This window comes from Lissotriton vulgaris, chromosome 8, assembly GCF_964263255.1.
Source record: "Lissotriton vulgaris chromosome 8, aLisVul1.2, whole genome shotgun sequence".
NCBI classification, from domain to species: domain Eukaryota; kingdom Metazoa; phylum Chordata; class Amphibia; order Caudata; family Salamandridae; genus Lissotriton; species Lissotriton vulgaris.
The window spans coordinates 1,484,993,562-1,485,016,254 of NC_141696.1; positions in this window are offsets into that span (position 1 = coordinate 1,484,993,562).

Sequence of the window (22,693 nt, forward strand, 5' to 3'; positions counted from 1 at the left end):
AACGTGCGTCGCCTTTTGAGCGGTTGGTTTGGCTCCTGCATTGGAGGTCTGTGCTAAAGGGTTTTTATTTTCGGATACTCTAGCACTATGATTGTTTTGAAGTAGAGTATCACTAGCAGGAGGTATCGGATTTTTCGACTGTTTAGCAGTCTCTATTGTTCCTGCCCCCTTGGAATTTATAGTAGAAATGAGTTTGTCAAGTTTTGACACTAAGGGTTTGAGTTGGATAGCTATGGTCCGCTCCAGAGATGCTTGTAAATCAGAGACCATATTGGTGACCCAGCACGGTACTCCTAGTGTTGGACATGATGGATTAGTGGTCGGGGTCACCAAATCATGGTTAACTGGTTTATTATTACTAGTATTTTTAGAACTAATATCTTTCTTCTTCTTGGGGCATGTTTTTCGTGCCTCTGCCTTTTCTCCAAAGAGGGGGAGGTTAGAGTAATTGGGGGATCCTGAGCAGCGATAGGAGTCTCCACAGGCAACTGGCTACAGGGTAAATCTACGTATGACGTTGACAAGTAGGAACTAGCTTCTAATACATGAATGAATGAATGAATGAATGAATGAATGAAAATACATTTGTACAGCGCGATTGCTACCCTGAGGCGTCCAAGCGCTAGGGAACCAGAAGGGGTGTAGTGAGACTGTCAGAGACTAGGAGGAAAAAAGGGGAGGCTGAAATGATTACGGGGATTTGAATAGATGAGTTTTTAATTGCTTGCGGAAAGAGGCAAGGTTCGGGTTACATCAGTCACAATAATAGAAATGTCCCCTTCTTGGTTTGGAATACATAATGTTGGTGTAATAGATAGCCTCCTCTCCGTATTCTCAATGACATTTGCTACAACACCAATAGTTTGTTGCAGCATCTTGTCAATAGCAGTCAGAGTGGGGAGGGGCTGCGATTCTGCGGCATGCTGTCTGGTATGTGGTCGTGTAACTGGTATCTTAGCTTTTTTTTCCCCCCGATTATTCATTTTGCAGATAAAAGGTATTTGATGTGGAGATGAGTAATGGGGTACACCAGAGTCCTGTGTACAGACAGTGAGTAGTTCCCCCTCACGTTGGCCTAATGCTTTATTTTAACAATAACAATAGTTTGACCAAGGGATGTGTATCCAGAAGACCAAAGTACCTTTCTGGATGATGCCTTGCCAGTTTCGCTTCTTCGAGGGATGAAAGGGGGGTGGCCAGTCCAGTCCAACTCCGTCCACGGACGGCCACAGATGGCCCGCCCTCTGCCCGGGCTCAGCCCGGCGTCGCCCACGCGCGTCCCGCGACGCGGGAGGAGCGGCTCGTTATTAAGCGCCTCCGGGCGCGGACAACTGACGCAGACGCTGCAGCCGGCGTCCACGTGATGCAGCAGTGCACGCTGGGGATTGTAGGCGGGAAACCCGGTGTTCAGCAAGGCACTCTCCCCTCTCGGCGGCCGCGGGATTTCACAGGCGGCGGCGGGGGAGAGTGAAGCAGGGAGCCGCGGTGATCAGGGTACCTTCGGTGAGAGCTGGCATCACATTCACTCTAAAGCAGTTCTCGCACTCGCTCCCCAGCAGGAGCGGCTCGTTATTAAGCGCCTTTGGGCGCGGGCAACTGACGCGGACGCTGCAGCCGGCGTCCACGTGATGCAGCAGGGCACGCTGGGGATTGTAGGCGGGAGACCCGGTGTTCAGCAAGGCACTCTCCCCTCTCGGTGGCGGCGGCGGGGGAGAGTGAAGCAGGGAGCCGCAGTGATCAGGGTACCTCCGGTGAGAGCTGGCGTCACATTCACTCCAAAGCAGTTCACGCACTCTGGCCAGTGACTAGAAAAGACATCCACTTGTGTCTGAAAACCACAACAAAACACAAGAGCCTCCACACAAAGGGAGTTTATTCCCTGTAAGTGGCAGCCAATGTTGCTTGGCATGGAGACCCTGACAGGGGTCTGCATCAGGTCAAGAAACCCACCTAAATTAGGCTAGACCTCCCTGATAAACTAATGGCAGTGACCTTGTGTTGGATCTGATAGGCTGCAGGCAGACTAGGCTCAACTTTTAGTACCCATTACCTCCACCATTCAGGGCTACTGGTAGCACTTGTATCAGTAACTCCCGGATGTGGAATTACCAGAATTAATAGGCGCTACACCCAGGTGCTAAGAATAGGGTCTTACACAAATGGGGAACTGCCAGGCTTGTAGGGTGGGAGCTCCATAAATTTATGGCAGACTAACTTGCTCTGCCAAAATGTAAATGACCAGTTTACTCCTCCCCTTTTGATGGCTAGATCTAATTTGTATCTGCACATCTCTTACAAACCAACTTCCTTTTTTAGTTTCAAATTTGTTTTATTGATTTTAAGAGCAACAGTAGGCACTACAATACGAAGGAGATGCATCAGACATGAAAGGCAATCGATACAGATAAGTACATGTTCTTTACAGATCAGATAGCTGGTTGGTTGTAGTTGATATAACAAAGGTATAGTGCCTGGGCTGCAAATGTCACATGTGGTGAGGTGACAAAATTGTAGGAACCAAAACCTAAACCAAAACTCCCGCCCCATCCCCCATCCCCCCCCACCTCTCCCACCCCACCCAGTGTGCCGAACATGTGAAACAATCATGGATGCATTCGTGTAGTAAATATCGCAGTCATCCGTAGGATCACAAGGGGTCATGTATAGTCTCTGTGAGTCATAGCAAGCGAAGGTACTTGGGGCATGTGATCTCGTTAAATTCTTTGGACAGGAGGGAAAGCAATGGGAGCCATACCTTCCGATAGGCAGCCATGGAGTGTGTGAGCGTGGCATGGATACGTTCCATTCCCAAGGTGAACCAGATTTTATGCAGCCATCCTGTGTGAGTGGGCCTGGCATTTGAGCCCCAGAGGGACAGAAGGTGTTGTGTTGCGGCTTGCATGGCGATCCCCATCTGGTGACCTCTGAGAGACTTTAGGGGAAAGGTGATTGCGTTAGGTAGGCCTGAAATGGTGTAAGCTGGGAATCTAGGGATTTCAGTATCAAAGGTGGAGTCAATGTCGTCCAGGACCGCCTTCCAATAGTCCTGGACTTCACGGCACTCCCAGAGGAGATGAGTCAAGGTCCCCCTTTCCCCGCAGCCTCTCCAGCACAGCGCGCTACGTGTTGGGTTACCTTTGTTAAGCCGGACTGGAGTGAAATGCCAGTACATGGCCAGCTTTGTCGCCGCTTCCCTACCTGCGGTGTTGCGAGTGGTGTGAGAGGCTCTATAATACACAGAACTCCATTCCTTGGGTGACAGGGCCCTCCCCAGTTCTGCCTCCCATCGCTTCTGGCCTGCTGTCTTGCCCAAAGTGGCGGGGGTGTGAGCATTTTGTAGAGGTCTGAGATAAGATGCCTGTCCGAGTCCTTTGTCACCAGCCACTTCTCAAAAGTCGTTATGGGTCTACCAACTAGGGGAGCGATGTCTGGATTTGTGAGCCAGTGCCTAAGTTGGAAGTACTGAAATAAGTGGGGGAGACAACGTCATAGCCCTGGATTATGTCCGCGAGGGTGAGGAAGCCCTGTAAGTCAAAGAGGTGGCCGGCGGAGAGGCAGCTGACGCCACGCCATTGCGGAAATGCATGAGGAGCATTGCCTGGCGGGAACTCCGGGTTATCCAAGATAGGGGTAAGTGGAGAGGAGAAAGTAGTCAGCCATTGTTTGACAGCGACCACATTCCAGACCTGCATGACAGTACGAGTAATAGGGGATCGCAGGAGGTAGCGTGGCGGATGCTGCCGGGGAAGGAACAGAATTTTCTAAGGGATGTCTGGGCCATCGCTCTGTCCTGAAATAACCATCGCTTCTCGGAGCCAGTCTGAACCACTCCACCAGATATCGGAGTTGTGCGGCTTGGAAATATTGTAAAAGGTTGGGGATACCAAGGCCCCCTTCGTCCGCATTCCTGTATGCTAGTCGTTTATGTAGGCGTGCCCGTTTGCCTTCCCAGATAAAATGATGGAAGGCAGCTTGTAGGCTTGCGATGGTGCCAGCTGCAGGCAACACCGGAAGGGTCTGGAAAATGTACAGAATTTTGGGCAGAGCTGACATCTTCACTGCTGCAACACGTCCTAACAGGGAGAGTGGTTGCTTGGACCAGCGCGCGAGATCGGACCGAATTTGGGAGGAGAGGGCCGCGTAGTTGAGAGTCACCGTAGACTCCATGGATGAAGTAAGAGTGACGCCTAAGTATGGGAGTTGTGCGGTCGACAATAATCCTCCCCCATAAGCAGGTAAAGCTGCCCATGTTGGGGCATTTTTGCCCAGAGGCAGTTTGAGGGATTTCCCCCTGTTGATTTTGAAGCCGGAGACAGCTCCGAAGGATTCTAACTCCGCCAGGAAGGCGGGAACAGAGCGGTCTGGACGATCCAGAGCAGCTATGATATCGTCGGCGTAAAGGCGATCACATGAGGTTCCCGGCCAAAGGTCATGCCCTGGATGGCAGGGTTGTCGTGAATTTTTTGCGCAAGGGGCTCTACGTACAGGGCAAACAGGAGAGGCGAGAGGGGGCACCCCTGCCTCGTGCCACGCTAGATCTCAACAGGGTCCGAACGTAGGCCGCCTAGGGGAACACGAGCCTGAGGGCGGTGGTAGCAGCTCGCGATCCAGGCCTGAAAGCGGTCCCCTAGCCGAAAGCGCCGCAGGACTTGTTGAAGGTAGAACCAGTCAACCGGGTCGAACGCTTTCTGAGCGTCGACAGCCAGTAGTGCAGAATCCGAGTTTTGGAAGTGAGCCTTGTCAAACAAATGAAGTATCCGTTTAGTGTTATCGCTGCATTGGTGGTTCGGAACAAAGCCCGATTGGTCGGGTTCCAAGATCCCGGGCAGGCATGGACCAAGACGCGCCACTAGGACCCCCGTAAAGAGTTTCAGGTCCAGGTTAAGTAAGGATATAGGTCGGAACGCGGAGCAATGTGTGGGTGTCCTACCTGGTTTAGGCAGTACTACTATCTCGGCTGCAAGCATATCTGGGAGTATGGATCTGGGGCCCTCAAAGGAATTGAAGAGCCTGGTGAGAACAGGAGCCAGAAGCTGGGTGAAGGTTTTGTAAACCCTGGCTGAAAAGCCGTCAGGCCCTGGGGATTTGAGAGGGCGAAGGTGAGAGATAGCAGCTAGTACCTCATCCTGGCGGATAGGGGCATCTAGGGCATCCGCGCTGGCCTGAGATTGCTCTGTGACCTTCGCCGATTCCAAGTAGGTATTAACATCCTCCGACGACACAGAATTGGCTTTATATAGAGTGGCGTAGAATGTCCGGAACGCTTCCGCGACCTGGGTCTCTCCAGTGATATCCATACCAGAGTCATCCGTGAGGCTAGTAATTTTGGAACGTTGCGTTTTCGCCTTCAGGGGGCTAGCAAGTAAGAGGCCAGTTTTGTTCCCCCCGATGTAATAGGAGTGACGGAGGCGTAGAGCGGCGAATTCCGCCCGGTCTGTATTTAGGCTGGCTAATTGGGATCTGGCGGTCTTCAATTTTCTCCAGACCCGCGGGGCGCCGGTGCGACTGTGGACCCTCTCCAGTTCAGAGACCTGAGCAGTGAGGTCATCCCTTTTTGCTTTGCAGACCTTAGCCTCTGCCGCTGCAATTGCGATAAGCTTGCTGCGAGCCACCGCGTTCAAGACCCCCCAGAGGGCAGACACCGAAGTCTCGGGGGTATCATTAATAGCCAGATAATCAGCGACACACGCGTGAAGTTGCTTGGTGACCTCCGGCTGTTGTAAGAGGGTTTCCCGCAGTCGCCACGCTCCAGGGCGGCGGGTGGATTTGGGGACCTGGAGTGTCAACTCCACCGCGTCGTGATCAGACAACGCCGCCGGGATAATGCTCACATTTCTGAGAGTGGTAAGTAGTTCAGAGGAACCCAAGTAGTGGTCTAACCTGGCATACATGCGGTGTACGTGGGAGTAAAATGTGAAGTGTGATGTGTTGGGATGTGTAGCCCTCCATAGATCCACTAGGTCTCTCTCGTGCAGCCACTCTTTACCGGCGGCTGTAATGGCGCCGGTGTCCCCATAGCGATGTCCCGACCTGTCTATATTTGTGTCCATCACTAGATTGAGGTCCCCCCCAATGAGCAAGAGAGAGGTAGGGGACTGAAGTGACTCAGAAATGGCACCCTTTAAAAAGGCTTCCTGTCCCGAATTCGGGGCGTAGAGGGAGACGATCGTGAAGCGTTGGCCCTCCAGTAAAAAGGTCTATGCTAACAGCCTGCCCTTGATCTCCCCATCCTGTCTCCCACGCTGCCACGGAAGCGCTTGGATACCAAAATAGCCACCCCGCCTTTTTTGTTGGGAGAGAGGAAAAAAACTGTTGGGGAAAGGCATATGAGCGCATCCTATGCCAGTCTTTAGGCAGGAGATGGGTTTCCTGTAATAAACATATGTCGGCCCCAGAGTTCTCCAGGTACGAGATCACAGCCCTCCGCTTAATAGGGTTATTCAAGCCCTTCACATTAAGGGTTAATACCTTCAAACTAGACTCCATCATAGGAGATCAAATCAATCCATGGGCTATGTAAATGCAATCCCATTGTTGGAGCCGATGACGACTCGATGAGCACTCCAGTCCCACAGAACCCCCTGACACACTGGGTCCCTCCCACAATCCCACTCCCAACCCCCTGTCCCAACATCGCCCCTCCCTTCCCTCTCCTCCCCTCGCCCCCCCAAAACCCCAACTCCCAAGCCAACTTCCCCAAGCCAAGACCCAAATTCTCAGACCTGAATGTTCATCTCCCCCCACCCAATGCCCACTCCCCAACCCCCAAACCATAAGAATGTATAGTCCCAGTTCTGTCAGTCCACACAGGGCAGTGGTAAAGTTACTTACAAGGGTCATGTCCAATGGCGGCCATCACGGCCCCCCACCCGGCACCCCCCCAGCCCATGAGCATGGTACGTGCTATGATCAATCTCCCCAGCAAGTGTAAAGATCATTTAGAGGGTGATGTCTCCCTGGCTACTTCTGCCACCGCCCTCTCCTGCGTTATGATGTGGGCCTCGGGTTTCAAGCGTTGCGATGGGGATCGTCTACGGCCCACTGTTTGCCAGTCTCCTCTGGAGGACCCTTGCGAAGTTCTCACAGTTGGCGCGTCTTCTTCCAGATCAAGTCCCAGAAGAGCACAAGTGTCTTTGAGCGAGCGCATTTGATGTAGGGCCCCATTCCATTTAAATATCAGCCTGAACGGGTGGCCCCATGAATACGGAACCTCTTGCCGTCGCAGAAAGTCCGTCGCTACTTTAAACGCTTTCCGTTTTTGTAGTGTGATGGCCGAAAGGTCCTGGTATAGGGCGACAGGGTGGCCCCGAAATTGAAGGGTTGTGCCCGTCAGGCTTCCAGAAGAATCCTTTCTTTTAGCGGGAAGTCAGGGAGAAAGGCTAAAATGTCCGGCGGTGGGGCGGAAGCGCGTCTAGAAAGTCCAACTCTGTGTGCCCGGTCGTTGCGGACGATAAAGTCAGCAGGTTCCCCCAAGATGTTTTGAAAAAGGTCCTGTAGATAGCTAGTGACATCCGTCCCTTCTGCTTTCTGAGGGACCCCCCAGACCCGTATGTTGTTGCGACGGGAGCGGTTTTCAAGGTCCTCCTTGTGGGCCTGGAGGTCCAGTTGTTGGGCCGTAAGTCTCAGGACTTCCTGTTGGAGCTGTTCGATTTTGCTGCTTCTAGTCTGGTCGGCTTCCTCGATGGCGACTACTCGTTCCCCAAGACCCTCCACGTCTCGTCTGAGTTCCCGGACCTCTCCCGCCACCTCCTGCTTCAGGGACTTGAAATCATCCCTGAGGGAGTTGAACAATGTCTCCAGAAAGGACCTGGGGATGGGCACTTGGTCGCCGGATGGCTCCGGCGGCATTCTTGCAGTCTCAGGGGAGGGTGGATCCTTGCTGGCTTTGTGTTGGGATTTTGCCAACATCTCCGGGAGTGTTTGGGTCACTTTTTTCCCCCTAAGACCCACCATGTTGCATCCAGCCGCAGGAACGGTCCCACCCGGTGGTCCTCAGGGGGCCGGAGGCAAGCGCGGAGGTCCGGCAATCCCGAGGGTAAATGCGATCTGTGCTGTAGGGAAATTGGCGCCCTCACTGCTGTGTCGGGGGCCCCCGATGGAGAACGAGGTGGCCAGCCGCCGCGCTGATGACGGCTTGCACTCTGCCCCTCTCCGCCTGGTTAATGCCAATCTTTTGTGGAGCGTCCGAGAATAGTGTGGCAGCGGCCCTCGCGGCACCAAGGGACTACAAGTCAATGGGTGGCTTCTTCAGGGAGCCCCGGCATCTCACTGTCAGTCCCCGACGACCACCAGCAGGCGGGCAGGAGCAGCCAGGCAAGGTCGCGTATCGGGGTAGGCCTCCCCTTCCAAACATCAGCACCCGTCTTCAGGTGACCCCCTGGTGGCTACATGCATGGACGGCAAGAAGTGGATGGGGCCCAAGTGTCCGATAGCGCCAAAGGGAAGCGCGCTGTCCCACCACCTCCTCGCCGGCGCAGCGCGGCCCTCAGGCCCAGCCGGTCCCAACACCGGGAGCTCTATTATGCCCCCGAGCCTCCTCCGTAGTGCCCACCGCAGCTCTCCTCACCTCTGCTCACTGGTCTGGTGCAGTCCGTCGGTCTCCGGTGCGTCTAGGCCGGCCTCTGTCGCAGCCCCGGCCTCCCGATTTCGTCCGCTGCTCCTTCAGGCCGATTCCACCGGTCTTCGCTGGTGAATTGCGGCGCTGCCGTCCCCTCCTGGTTCGACAGCCATGCAGGCCCAAAGCCGGGGTTTCCCGCCTCAGGACACCCGGCCGGCCCGTCTCTGGGGCGTCGTGATGTGCTTAACATGCCTCGGATGCTGCCTCGGCACCACAGGGACACTCTGGCAAGGTCGTGATGTAAACTGCAGCTGCTCCGCCCAGTTAGGCCCGAGACTGGGGCCTCAATTTTCGCGACTCCCGGACGGCTCCTCCTCCAACACCGGCCGGGTCGCAATGGCGGCAAGTAGCGCTCTGTGTTGGTCCTGGACCCAGGGCCAGAGGCAGTGGGTCGCCCCCGTAGGCTCTGCAAGCAGCCAGCCGGCCCCTCCGATGATCGGGGGCCGGGCCAGTGAATGTCAGTCAGTCAGTCATAAGCTTTTATTCGATATGCAAGATATCTTATAAGCACACATACAATACAACCATTTACAATGTACAAAAGCATCACTTTAAGAAATCAGTATTGAAACTCATGTTAAAAAAGATAAAAGGACATGGAATGCCCATAATAATTTAGCTAAAAAAGAATTAAACCGCTACTGACAATCTCTTACAATGAATAAGCCAAAACTGTTTTAAAAATTTTGCTATTCCACATACAACTGGGGGAGATGTGTCTGTCATTAGGATGCGTAGAGCTACTAGGTAGCTACGTGTACCCATGTTTCGGCAGAGAGGTTTCAACCAAAAGCTCCTGGGCTTTGCATAGTCCGGGCATTCAAACAGGACATGCGAGATGGACTCAATCCTACTCGGACAACAAGCACAGTTGGGGGACATATGAGCCGCTGATTTCCAGTTTGATACCACAGCCCCAAGCGGGAGGGAACCAACTCTAAATTTAAAATATAGGGCTCGGTCAAAAGGCAGAGTAATAAGGTCCAAGTAGGGCTCAAATACCACAATATCTTTAACTAGTAAAAAGGCAGCAGTAGACTTGCAATGGTTCGGATTTGTAATTAGATGCTCCGCAGCCCATTTCCCAAAAAGGGTCTTGACAACCTCTTTTGGAGGGTCTGAACGTGATGACCAGCAGTCCCCCAGTCCGATTTTCTCCAGAAGTTTTTTAGTGTCTCTCAGCCATCTTATTTTTGCCCAGCCACCCAAGCTCATTATTTCCCCCAGGCCATCAGCGTAGGATTTTAGCTCTTCACCCCTCCAAATTCGTGTCCATAAGAGGAGAGGGCGAAGTTGGGCTTGATCTTTGATGTTTTTGCAGCCTGTATCCAGCAACACTGGTACGGACGGTGCACTCAGGGGGATGGCGATAATGGATTTTAGTAGCTTACTCTCCGCTGTCGCCAGGGTGTCCAATCGGCAGTGGCCCCACAGTTCTGCCCCGTACAAGGCTGATGTCACTACCATGGCCTTGTAGATATCGATTACTGGGGTAAGCGATCTCCTAGGTGAAGCCCGGAACTCCCTCAAGAGAGCTCCTCCTACTCTCTTATGGTTAAGGACCATCTTGTTGATGTGAGGTGCCCAAGACATTCTGTCCGTTATCCGAATTCCGAGGTAATCGAATTCGGATACTTTCTCTAAGGCAACACAGTTAAGCGTAGGTGGGCGGCCCAGTTTCCTTGGGCGATTTAGGACTAGATATTTAGTTTTGTCCACGTTAATTACTAGACCCTTTGCAGCACAAAAATCCTGGAAACGGGTTAGCAATTTCTGGAGGCCTTGTGGAGTCTTCGAGATCAAAAGCGTGTCGTCCGCAAAAAGCAGGGTGGGGATCCGCACTCCTCCGAGACAGGGGGCATCGGCTGGTTCTAGTTGGAGATGTTCTACCACGCCATTCACATATAGTGAGAATAGGGTGGGCGCCAAGACGCAGCCCTGTCTTAAGCCCCTGGACACCGGTATTTTCTCAGTGAGCTCTCCGTTTTTACCCCAGCGGACCTGTGCGAAGGTATGGGCATGGAGACTAATGAGGAGGGACAGAATGTAAGGGGGTAATCCCAACTCATAAAGCACCCTCCATAACTCTTCCCGGGGGACTAGGTCAAAGGCAGTCTTCAGGTCTATAAAGGCCAAATAAAGACTGCCCTTGCCTAGCTCCACCACCTTCCACCCCAGAAGTGCCAACCTAAACACCTGCTCTATTGTCCCCATTCCTGCCCGAAAACCTGCCTGAAAGTCCGATAGTATTTTATTCTCCTCCACCCAATGGAGAATCCTCCCAAGTATAGCTTTGCCTGCTATCTTTTGGGTGGAGTCTATCAGGCTTATGGGGCGGTAGTTCCCCGGGGTTTCTCTACACCCTTTTTTGTAAATCGGGACCACCACCGCCCCTTTCCAGGATTCTAGCACTGGCCCTCCCATCATGATGTCATTGAGGAGAGCAGCAATAACCCTTCCCCACTCCACTGGGTATGCCCTCATAAGGTCCCCCGGGAGGCCGTCTGGGCCAGCTGCCTTAGGAGGGGCTACCCACCCTATTACTTTTTCAATCTCTAAAGGGGTAAAAAGGTCATAGGCGTGAGGTTCAATTACTAGTGGGAAGTTCATCCTAACATTCGGATCCCCATCTGCCGGGAGGTATAGAGCCCCAAAGTGTTTTACCCAACTTTGAGGCGGGATGTTACAGGGTCTCATAGCTGCCTCGGGCCTATTCCGTGTGCCTATAAGATTCCAAAAAGCCCTTGAGTCCCTATTTTTACTAGCTTGGAGCAGGTCTTCCCAGAATTTATCTTCCCACTCCCTCCTAGCAGTTTTGAGGGATCTATTGTAGGCCTTCCTTGCTTCCTGTATGTCGCCTTGGGATTTGTGTTTTACTGCCTCAACTAGCTTTGCCTTGTGTACCCTACATGCTTGAGTATACCAGCCATCATCTAGTTTTTTAGATCTCTTGTTACCCGACTTACTAGAGTGTGTGGTAAACACATTAGTCAAGGCCTCTACTAAGGAGACAAATAGTCCACTCACTCCACCCACCCCTTCTAGGGGGGACCCCAGGGTTGTCACCGCATGATTTAAGAGGGATGAAATTTCCCCAACCCTTGCCTCGGAGAGGACCAGCTTGGCCCATTTTATTCTTCTTCCACAGAGCGAGACTTCAGACTCGTCGGGGGGTGCAACTACCGGGTTATTATCGCCCTTTCTTACAGGTCGCCACCACTGATCCATGCTTAAGGAGAGTGAGTTGTGGTCGCTTTCAGTCTTGGGGACCACCAGCATGTCCCTCACATGGTTCCATAGGTATACATCTATTAGCAAGTAATCTATCCTGGAGGTGTGTCCTGGTCTGTTATACATATGGGCACCCCCCCTATCCGAGATTGTCCTCCCATTGGCTGCCCTTAGATTAAATTCAAGGCTCAGGGAGTATAACTGGAGCGCCACTTCTGACCACCTCCTGATGGATGGGATTTCCAATGCAGGGATCCCCAGCCTAGTATCCTCCTCGTCTTGGTCAAGGGCAACGTCTGAGCCCAAAGGCTCGAACGTACAGTTCATGTCGCCCGCAACCAGTGTGCGCATCTTGTATGGGGTTTTATTTAGCAGGGTCTCAAGGAGAGATATTACAGATGACTTTCTCCCACCCTTAGTCCCACGGGCATAAACATTATAAACATTTAAAACCAGTCTTCCCCTTTGATCTATTAAGGTGATGTTTTGGATATCCGGGCAGCCTGTGTAAAGCTCCTCTACACTACAGTCTAGGGAGGCTGCTACCCAAATGAGAAGGCCGCCCGAGGGTCGCCCTCTCCCTGTTTCCGAGGCTCGTGCAGGGACGGAATAGGAAGAGAACCCCACCCTGTGTACCGGCACCAAGCTCCATGTCTCTTGGAAGATACACAGGGAGTGCTCATCAACCCAAGCAGTGAAGTCAGGTAGAGCCAGCTTTCTTGCAATCCCTGCGACATTCCAGCTGAAAATCTTAAATACTAGGTCCGTCACAGCTGGAATGTCGCTGGACGCAAGAGTATCCCTGTCTGTGGCCCTCATCAAGGGTGCCTGAAGGGAGCAAGGATCTTGGGGAATATCTTTAAAGGCTACCATCCCGCTAGTATCTTCAATTGAGAGAGAGTCAATTTGGGAGGGTGATACTCCAATTGGATCTACTCTACTCACAGATTCTTTGTTCGTGCATAACCTGGGGTCAACCTCCTCCAGTCAGTAAGACCCTGGTGCCCACAGAGGATTCACCCCTGTACCCCCAGTAACCCCTGCCCAACGTGTCTCCCAATTTTGGCAAAAATCAGGGGAGCTTAGACTTTCTCCAGTTAGGCTAACAATTTGCCTGGGGTAGAAGTAGGATAAATCTACTACTTTAAACCCTGGCGCCCCCATATTTTTAATTGGAGTGCAGATGGAAGGCACTACTCTAGGGTCTTGAAAATGTATTATTATGCAATCCCCCTCCTGAGTTTTTTTACCCTGCCCTACCCACCCAACTCTACGGACAATTAGAATGATCCCGTCCACACCCAACGGAATTGGCTTGTTTGACTTAAGCCAATGGATGCACTTATTCTTGAGGGATTGATGGTTTTCCATTTGGCCTTCCTTTAGAGGGGGAACATTTACCAGCACAGCAACAAAGGGTTGACAGTCTGGCGGGAGGTTTACTGGGGGGATCCGACGTACTGGATTTCTAGGGACCGAAACAGTGGTAGTTGGAGCTGTAGGTTGGGGGACAGGTCTAGTGGATTTCCCTGTTACTAGTCCTTGGGCTTTGTCACGTGTGCCTGATGTTTGGATGTCTTTCGCTTTACCACTGGCTATCTGTGGCTGTTTTTGTGGGAGTGGCTTAGGCCTATTTATAGCAGCCTCTAAGTGTGCTGGTGGCCCCTTAGGTTTTGGCCCTGCTTTAGGAGGGGGAGAAGTTTTAGGAGCTGAGGTTTGTGCTCTGCTAGTGTCAACCTTGTTTAAGGATTTTGGGGGCTTAGGGTCTCTCTGTGATGGTAGTTCGTTCCCCTTTGCGCCCGTGTCCAGGTTTTCACTCACTCTGGCTAGTTGTTTAAATGTAGTTTTGAGTGAGTGGAACCCGTCGAGGGTTGATTGCTCTAATTTATCTATCCTCGCCCCCAAGCCCTTAACCTGTATTAGTAAGGGCATCAAGAGACTATTTACCTTCTCCAGGATATTTTCAATAGTTACAGGGTCAGCGAGCTTGGAAACATTAGCGGTGTTATCATTTGTAAGTGGTCCCTTGGGAGAGACCACAACATCCCCTTCTATGACGGCTTCATTCTCTGTGGACAGGCCCCTTACATTTTTCACACCAAGTCCAGAGGGCTTTCTTACTCTTTGGTAAAGAGCGGCCTGTCTCACTAGCCTACCCTTTTTACGTTTCCCTGCCTTTTTGCTTATGAGCCTCTTATCCTGCCTAGTTTCGGGAGTTTGAATGTTAGGGGACACCCCATCTGATATTACTATGATTGGGGTGGGCGGTTTTGGTGATAGAGGCTGACTGATGGCTTCGTTTAGGGGTTTAGGTGAAACTGGTGGAGATGATTTACTAAGACCACCATCTTCCTCAGTGGCACTAGGGAGAAGCGCGGCCAGGTGTTCCAGCCTATCTAAATTTTGCCCTATTTCAAGCAACTGGGGAGGGTCTATAGAATCACCAGAAACGCCAGCAGGGGGGGCAGAGTGAACCCGCTCACTGGCCGGTGTAAGCGCCTGAGCAGCAGCCCCCAAGGATGATCGTCTTGAAGGGAGGTAGACCTCAGATAGGCGCCGCTCAGACATAGCAATCTCCTTTTCTATTACAGCAGCCGCCACCCTGGTAATAAAGCGGTCCATGGTTCCAATAACAGGGCTCCCGCCAATGGCTCCCCTTTCACCTTCACTCCTGAGAGGTTTTCCAGAGCGGGTAGACATGGTTGTAGGGAACCCCAAGGGGCCTCACACAGGCCGTATGTGCACACTGCAGTTGGAGAGAAAAGGGCTGTGGCCCAGCCCAGCCTTGACAGCCCCTGACTGCCACAGACTGCCCGCCCTTTGCTCGGGCTTCGCTCGGCGTCCCGCTCGCGTCCCGCTGAGCGTCGAGGAGTTCGTGAAGTAGGGGGCGTTGCAGGCGGGGGCGTGTCTGTAGGTGGGCGCGTCCGCTTGCGCACCTGGGGAAGCAGGGGCTCCTGGTCTTCTGAGTCCCTGCTTAGCGCCGACGTGCTGGACCTTTCAGGCACCTCTCAGTGTCCAGCGCTTGGACCTCGCCTCTCCCTCCTTCCAAGCCGCGAAGCGGCACCCGCAGAGCGGGTGCGGCGAGAGGCAGCGGCAGCACAGGACAACCCAGCACAAGAGTCAGTCCCGAGGTCACAGGGACGAACAGCAGCCTTCACAACTTCCAGGTGGGTCCCACCGGGTGGAGGAAACACGCGCCTTTTCTCTTGGTCAGGCGGGGGCGTGTCTGTAGGTGGGCGCGTCCGCTTGCGCACCTGGGGAAGCAGGTACTCCTGGTCTTCCAAGTCCCTGCTTAGCGCCGCCGTGCTGGACCTTTCAGGCGCCTCCCAGTGTCCAGCGCTTGGACCTCGCCTCTCCCTCCTTCCAAGCCGCGAAGCGGCACCCGCGGAGCGGGTGCGGCGAGAGGCAGCGGCAGCACAGGACAACCCAGCACAAGAGTCAGTCCCGAGGTCACAGGGACGAACAGCAGCCTTCACAACTTCCAGGTGGGCCAGTGAATGTGCACACAGGTCACTGCTTCGGGGCAGGCGCCATTGCAGGAGTCGCAGCTGAGTTGTCTCTCCTCTTCAGAGCATCGCTGGGGTTGCGCAGAACCAGCGACAGCTCTCCGGGGGCACAGCCGATCACAGCTCCCGGCATCCGGTATGCGTGGTGCTCTGGGGAGATTAGGCGTCACTTTTAGGGGCTTTAGGAGGGATCGGGGCAGGGAGCCGCGGAGTCCTGCGTCCGATCAGGTCTCCATCTTGGACACGCCCCCCAACTTCCTTTTTTAAGCGTTAGTGAGGGGAACATACATTCAGCCCCTAAAGTTCCATTTTGTTATTTAAAATAATAATTAAATTATAATAAAGTATACGAACACAGGTCAGTTTTCAGTGTGTATGTATATAGGGCATTCTCATCCCACAAGTATCATTTTCTACTCTTTGATGCTAAAAGTATCACGGAAACTCCTGCTGATGTCATGTGGATGCAGGCAGTGGAGGCGAAGTCTTTCTATAGAGTGGATGGGGTTGGTGATTGCAGCGGTATGGGCATTCGGGGGGGGGGGGGGGGTCGGTTCCCATTCCTTGAATAGGGGCCCCTAAGATTTTGTTACGCCACTGCATATCGACATTATTTGCGTCAACCGTAAACGGGCACCAGTGATCCTATCTTCTCAGTCTGGTCTTCTCGGATCTGGACTGCAGGATAGATGTTTGATCTTGCCTTCATCTCAGGAGCCTGTTCTGTCCAATGTTATTGTTATACCATGCCAGTGCCTGACAAAAATATTTGGGGCATATTTACAACTAAATGGTGCAGCGCGGTGCTGCAAGCAAGTTGGCAGCGAAGCGCTGCGTCATTTAAAAAAAGGAGGGATGCGCTGTATTGACAAGAAAATGATGTACCCCTGTGTTTTCCCTTATGCCTGCGCTAAAAGAGCTGGATAGCGCCGGCACCCTTGCACCATGGCGCAAGCGTGTCTGCGTTGCAGGGATGATTGTGTTTGTGCAGGAAGGAACACCTTCCTGCACAAAAACAATTATTAATGGCGTTTTGCTCCGTCTATGTGTGCTGCAGAATGCAGCACACATTGAAAGAGCAAAAGACGAGGAGGGATTGACAGTATTTCCCCTCATTGCGCCTCCTTTTCAAAGGCGTTCGTTTCTGGACCTGCTCCGATTTACAGATCCTTGTACCTCCTTTTCAAAGGCGTTCGTTTCTGGACCTGCTCCGATTTACAGATCCTTGTAAATTTGGGGCAGTTCAAAAAGCAATGGGTGTTGCGTGGGTACAACTGCGACGAGGAGGACCATATTTCTGCCTTGTAAATATGGAGCAGGGCATTGTGTCGCCAGAGCGTCGAAAAAAATTATGCTCTGGTGGCGCAATGCCCTTGTAGATATGCTCCTTGGTCCCTTAGGATTTCTTTTTCTTTTTGTTGTGAGTTGGACCTAGTACAAGCGATCGGCTGTTCACTAGTTGGCTTCTTTTTTGCACATGATCCATGTCCATGTGGACCTCCTCAGAGACCCCCATCCTTGTTACCTCTTTTGATTAAGTAACTAGACTCATTTAGGTACCTTTCCGTCTTTAGTTGTTGATTTGGGTCTTCTGTTATTATTGTTTTTTAACCGTTGGTAAACACTGCCCTCGTGTGGCTGAACAGCCACATGATCTGTCCATACGTGCTTTCACTCAGTCTTTGTAGAGTGTTGAATTGATGGTTCATTGGACAGTTACTTAGTCTGGCTGCTCCATAGTGGCAAAGAGTTTTAAGGCCTGGGCATTTGCCTAGTGCTTTAAATGTGCGGTACTGTCCAGTACGGAATACCGGCACTTTTTTATTTTGAGAGGTAGAGTACCGGCACTTCTCAAGAGTGATGTAATACTTTTGATTGGAGAGTACCGGCACTTCTCAAGAGTGACGTAATACTTTGATTGGCGAGTACCGGCACTTTTCAGAAACAAGCAGGTACTCTGTGTTACAGAGTACCTGCACTTCTATTTTTCCATTTCAAGCACTGGCTGCCACCTTTGAAGGGTCCCCCTGGGAAAATGAATGTTCTCGCTTTTAAACCTCTGTCTGTTCCATGGATGTCAATTCACCGAAATGCCAGGGGTAACGGATGTGACATCACACGTCCTTTGACCTTCACTTTCACTCTCACACACACATACTTACACATACACACAAATTCACACATATACACTTACTCACACATAAACACACCCTCACCCGCAAGCAAGCAGGCAACATACATTTAAAATCATTGTTTACTTACCTCAGCTGCCATGGAAGGACGCATTCCAGCTTATTGTACTCCATTTCTATTGCACGATTAGTGGATAATATATTTTAATTATTCACTATTAAAAAATTGGCAAAAATAAAGAGTGGACCCCAAGCTGCCCCTGTGTTCCTGGCACTGAATTTGCCATCTATGAGGCCAGTGATGCAAAGGCAGTGCTAGCTGTAGGAAAGGGCAAGCCAGGGGTTGCAGCTGTGACCCCTGGTGACCCCTAAATGACATCCATGGTCGGTTCTAGTTCGCCCTCTAATTCTCCCTCCCTCTCCGCCTACTTATAACTCTGACTCCCTCTGCCCAGTATCAGGTTAAGTATTTTTGGAGTTCTGTGCAAGACATATTTCACCAGTTTTTTTTAATTTTGTTAAAGTTTAACATATGAACATATGATTTAGTATTCTTTGGCATCATGTCACTTGAAAGAGCTAGAAATCGGTAAAATATTTAAAATTTGTTCCATAAAGAGAGCCCGAAAATATGTTTTGCCCGTGTCCTCCAAAATTCTTAACTTAGCATTGGGTAAGTGTTCTGGAACTAGTGACCCAAGAAGGGTCGTGAGTTGTGCATCACTTAAGAGTGAATACCGAGGGGTGTCTTTTGAAGTCATGCCACTGCTTGGTACGAATCCTTGTAATGTAAGGACCATTCCAAGAGAGACAAGATGCTAATGCTCAGATGACGTCACACATACGTCAATCTGGACTCTGATATTGACCAGCCCAAACGCCCAGTGGGTCAATGGATGCTTTTCATGTCCACCAAAAGGAGCTGGTACGCACATGCGCAGTAGCTGAGGTTTCCATAGGTTCTGTTCTGACGGAGATAATAAATCCATTACTTATGCTTTAACTAGGCTGAGGTGCTGCGTTTTCCCAAGCTGCTGCATCACTCATCAATGCTCCTACCCTACATTGCCCGCCCGGAAAAAGTTCCAGAACAAGCCAATGGGATATCATGACAGGTCAACCCAAGGTCAACCCAAGATGACTTAAATGCCCAACAACTTGATGACTGTGTACAGTTGCAGTTATTTCACTTTTTATGCCTAGGCAGAAAAAAACTGTTTGTTTTCTTTAACAAAAGGGAGCAGTGCCACTCGGAAGGTAAGTTTATTCATGCATAGTTAATTAAAACAATTACATTTACATACAATTATACCAATTAGTATCATGATATTACAATGTAAACAGTTCAAAAGGATACAAGATAATACATTATCAATGTAGAATTCCTTGTTTCGCTTTGTACAAGGTAAAACTTCATGGAGTAACTATTTAATACTATCAAATAAAAATACTACATTCCATGTGTAAAAACAAAACCAAATCAACCTCTCAGGAAACCCTTTTTTCTAGTTATTATAAAGTGCGTAAGTGCAGAACAAAAACTTTGCATAAAGTGCATCTAGTTTGATAATTAAAACCATTGCATGCACATAGAAGCAACTTTTAACGTTACTCAGAAAATATGCAATAGCTACTCAAGGATTATGGTGTAAAAACATTCGACCTCTCACGAAACACTTTTTTCTACTAATTACAAAGTGCGTATGTGGAATGTAAAACTTTGCCATAAAGTGCGTTATCCTTGTTTGGATTTTCAATACAAACTTTAATAATAAAAAAATAAAAATAAAAAAAATGATAGTGGAACAGCCCAGGAGATGTAAAGTAAATATTGTATTATTTATGATATTGTTATATTACATAAAGGGAATAATGTAATTGAAACCGTTTGTAGGCTAGCCATAAAAAAGTCAATTCTTAAGAAAATCCTGTTTTGTGACACTGCCCTGCCCTCTAGTGGGCAAAAGAGTGCAGTGACTCGTGTGTGAACATTTTCTCTGCTATAATCTTGCTCCAGCTTCCAACTGAGACAATCCTGTTGTCAGTTGCATGAAAACGTGACGTTGTTTACTGCCTAAAAAAAAAAAAAAAAAAAAAAAGTGACGTTGTCATTCTTTTACCCTACAGTACAAGGTGGTTAGAGCCTTGTGTGCTGATGATAGTGTAGCTGCAATCAATACTTCAATCCTGTATCTTGCCTGATCGATCAGTTTGTGTTGGCCTCTCAGGGCGAATCACCTCGTCACAGCCTCAGTTTTGTGTTTTGCAAACCTGTAGATGCCTGTCAATTTTATTTATTTATTTTTATTTATTTCATTTGTATAGCGCAACAGCTACCCAACAAAGGGTTTCCTGGCGCTAGTGATCCAGTGCTGTGATTGATTCAGGTCTTTAGATGTTAAACAGCCAGGTTTTTAAGGCCTTCCTGAATTTCATATAGTTGATTTCCTGCCGAAGTGTCACCGGAAGAGTGTTCCAAAGTGAGGGTCTGTGGTAAATAAATTTACCGTATACTGAATTTCTATGCGGTATAAGTTCAACAAAATAGCTCAATCAAAATGAGAGGCAGAGTCCGTGGAGTCTGAGTTTATAAGGGTTTTATTCCATGTAATGGAATGGTTCGAACCATGGTATCATGTTCCATCACCACGAAGGTTCAGGAAGGGATAGACAATGCTTTATTAACAGTGCACATTATATATAGTACATGCATACAATGATGAAGGATACAGAAGGCGTAACAGCTGAAAGAAACGAGATAAGAACACATGTACGTAACAAAAGGCGTGCACGAGGGCGTACACGGAGGTGTGTGCTAGAAACGTCACATGAAAGTGTCACAAGTGGGTGGATTCATAGAGGAATCCTGCAGTGTCAGCAGAAATATGTGGCTGGATGCGCGTGCAGGCAACATGACGTGTGATTGACGTGGAACTGGGGGGTGAAGGGGACTTGACATTTAGCATCAAAAGGGGAGACAGAAGTCTGGCGGGTCAGAACAACCTAAACCCAAATCATATCTGATATCTTGTGTTGAAGAACTGTTTTATCTAGAAGGAAAGGTCTTTCGGGCAGAGGCTATTCTATACTGACTGCTAGTGCGTGCATATGTGTCTACGTGTAATGCGAGGGGCCATGGGCCTACCATGGTAACAGGAGCAATGAATTTCATGCACGGAGACAGAAAGGCCGGGCCCTTTGCTCTGCAGCTGGGGATATGTTTACCTAAATCACTAGACAGGAATGTATTTTCGAAGAGCGGAGCAGATAACTTGAAGGCTGAATTGTCTTGGCAGGCAAGCAGGCCGAGCCGGGCACCGCTCGCCGCGCAGGGAGTAGGGTAAGGGTCATGGATGCAGATCCAGGCTGCAGCTTTCTGAGGCAGAAGGCAGAAAGGGCTCGATGGCAGAAATCAGGGCCTAACTCAACAGAGTCAGGAAAACATGAAAGTGCACCATGTAAAGACGGTGGCACGGCATACTTAGGAACGGAATTATCGACCCATTCATGGTGGATCTGAAAGAAGACATGTTAACGTTGGACGCAAATGTATTTGCGTCTTCATATCCGGTCATGGAGGGAAATTACATGTACTTGAAGCACGTACATGGAGCCGTTGGGGTCTACGTTAGGGGACACAATTGACCATAATAATTCCAATTACCTCATTCCCTCCTTGTCCCCTACGGACCCTTCATGATATATCAATCTTCATTAGTCCATCTATCTGTTCATATAACATCATTTGCTCTTCCTTTTTCAGGCGGGATTTAGAACGTGGACTTGGATGGGGAATACATGATGTGGCACACAGGCCGCAAATCGCCGGCCCACATTGTAAACATAGGCAACAACTGAATACTATGAGAAGGGCTATTCCGAGGAAGGATAGGACCTTCCATCCCCAGGCTGATAACACACCCCAGAGCCAACCGGACCAAGTCCAGGTGCCTGGATTCTGGTGTATCTGACTTGCAATCTTGTGGAGACGGGTTATGGCTCTATATACTGATGGTGCATTTTCTGGAATGAAAACACAGCAGCTCGATCCGATGACTCTACAAGCTCCGCCCCTATCGGCCAGGATGACGTCAAGAACAAGACGATTCTGAAGAACAACAAGTCTCATAGCAGACTGTTCCTCTGTTAGGTTGCCTAGGGCAGAAGTAGTTTCATTCACTACTGCTTCAAGGGTTCTGGTTAATTTACGTATCAGTTTACTATTCGAGACAGTGCCTAAATAGGGAAAGAAACCTTTATTAAAGTCTGTGTATTGCTCCCATGCTGTTTCAGTATAGTCGACAATCGGGAGATCTCTCTTGGGTCTATTGTGTACTAGATGGGAGTCCCTATGATAATCAGGTGGGGCTAGGAAAACAGGTGGCAGAAGGAATGCAATGTAACAGGTACCATCCCAATCTAGAGGCAAGCGTACGTAAGCTGTCTGACCACAAATGAAATAGGAATGACGGGAAGCTTTGAATGTAGACTTGCCTTTATCACTGAATTCAATCACAGTAGTACATTCACTGTGACCTAGGTGTACTGAACCATTCTTTCTGACACATAATTCACCTTTGACTGGTAATACTGAAATAGCGGGTAAGTCTGGTTTTGTATCGGACAGGACATTCAGAATCATGAGGTTAAGTGTAAAATTACCCAATCCATACACTTCGTTTTCTAGATCGGTCCCTGTCCTTTGTGGAAGACCCTCCTTGTCAGGGAAACATGCTTTATGCATAACTGTGTTCAGATTCCCCCATACCCAATTGCCCTGGTAAACTATGGAATCAGAATTTAAAGAATTCATTAAGCTAAACCATGCACCACAGGAACCGTTGTGTGTAAACGGGTACGGAAAGAGGGGCAGAACTCCCTTGTATTTCTGATAGGGAGGGAGTCGGCCACATATCCAACAATTTGTAGCGTTGCTGGTCTGATGAGAATGATGTAACATACTGATGAAAGTATTGTTGCGCAGCGCAAGTCGGTATGATAACTCGTGAGGGGGTAATTCACTGAAAGTATGCTCGACAGTGTCATTTGAGGAAGAATGTGCACGTACGGAAATAGGAAAGTACATGTGTAATAATAAACTTGTAGCAATAATCGTAAGACTCAGAAAAAACATAATCAATAATGCAACAATGCAATGGCTACGGAGAGATTTACAATATTTCTTTTTCTTGATCTGTTTCTGTCTA